This window comes from Heterocephalus glaber, unplaced genomic scaffold, assembly GCF_053883595.1.
Source record: "Heterocephalus glaber isolate CG9 unplaced genomic scaffold, H.glaber_assembly_v1.0 deba00001504, whole genome shotgun sequence".
Lineage (NCBI taxonomy): Eukaryota > Metazoa > Chordata > Mammalia > Rodentia > Bathyergidae > Heterocephalus > Heterocephalus glaber.
Window position 1 is genome coordinate 25933735 of NW_028258324.1, and position 1494 is coordinate 25935228.

The following is a 1494-nucleotide window of genomic DNA, read 5'->3' on the forward strand; positions in this document are numbered from 1 at the left end:
GAGTCTAAACAATCAAATTTATTTCTAACAATTGGAAACTCAGTCATGGGGACCACCTAAAAAGGGGGAATAAAAATTCTAGGCCCAGGAAAAAAAAGATTCATAAATTTACATTTGGGTTCTAATGCAAATGGGTATTTTTGTTTAATTGATATGTGTAAAACATTTCTGTGTTTGTAGATTCTTAGACTACAATTACAGGGTTAACCTGTTCTTCTGATGCTTCAACAGTGATACATTTCAAGGCCACAATGAGATGAGATGGAACAATCTGATACTCAATCACCTGGACACCCTGAAGTGATCACAAAAGAGGATCTAGAAAAAATGAAATCAGAAATAATTTCTCACATAACAGCAGAGATTGTTGTACCCATACTGCAAGACATGACTAATAAATCTAGAGAGGACACAGATAAAAAAATGTAAGACCTGAGGAACGTGATGGAATCCCAAGAAAGGAAACAATGGATTCCATAAAACAGATGCAAACAGATTTCCAGGAGATTCAAAACTCCATTGAAAGTTTATGCAGCAGCCCATACCACAGTGAGGTCCCAGGCAAGGCTTGCAGCTCCGCCCCCATCCGATGCTCTCCCCACTGCCAACAGCCTGGTGAGACAAGCAGCTTGAAGCTCCAGGACCGTCCCGGGCCCCGCCCATCACCCACGCCATAGTGAGGTCCGCTTAGCCGCATGGGTGCCTCCAAGGCCCAGTCCGTCTGGCCCCCGCCGCGCACCTCTGGCCTTCGGGCTTTTCTGCTACCTGGTCCCACACTACAGAGGCACAGGGGATTATAAAGACCCTTGTCCTGAGCACCACAAGATACAGCAGAAGTTAGTAACAGAGAGAGGGCTTCTCAGGCTTCTCAATGAAAACTGAAGCTCAGCGGAAAAGGAAAGAGAATCTCTACAATAAAAGCACATCAGACCACTGTACTTGGTCTGCTGCTGGTTTGCTGAGACTCATTGACTCCTATATGCACATGGATTCATTCCTACGTTGCCTACTGTGACAGCAGCGACATACCCTGAAGGAGGCCCATAATTTTTATTTTTTGCTATTTGCAAAAAAGGAAAAAAAATTTTTTTCTCCGATTTTTAATTCTTAATTATTACTTTTTTCTACTCTTCAAATATTTTCTTTCTTTTCTTTCTCTTATCTTTTCTGTCTCTCTCTCTCTCTCTCTCTCTCTCTCTCTCTCACTGTCCCACATTGCTCCTCATCTCCCCATTTGTTCCTTTCTGCCTTGAATTTGGATTTCTCCCTTATTGTCCTTTTCTTCTCTTTTTCCTACTCTTGATTATCGTTAGGTTTAAAGGAAAGTAAATATGGTATCTAGCCTCCCTGTTGCTGTTAGGTGATTCTATTCACATGTTTGTTCTTTCATCCTGCATTTTCCTCTTACCTTTAACAGCTTCTTAGAGTTTGTGTGATCTTCCTGTGTCTTCTGGCCTCACCGCTAATCTTTCCTGATCTTTTTACCTATCCCTC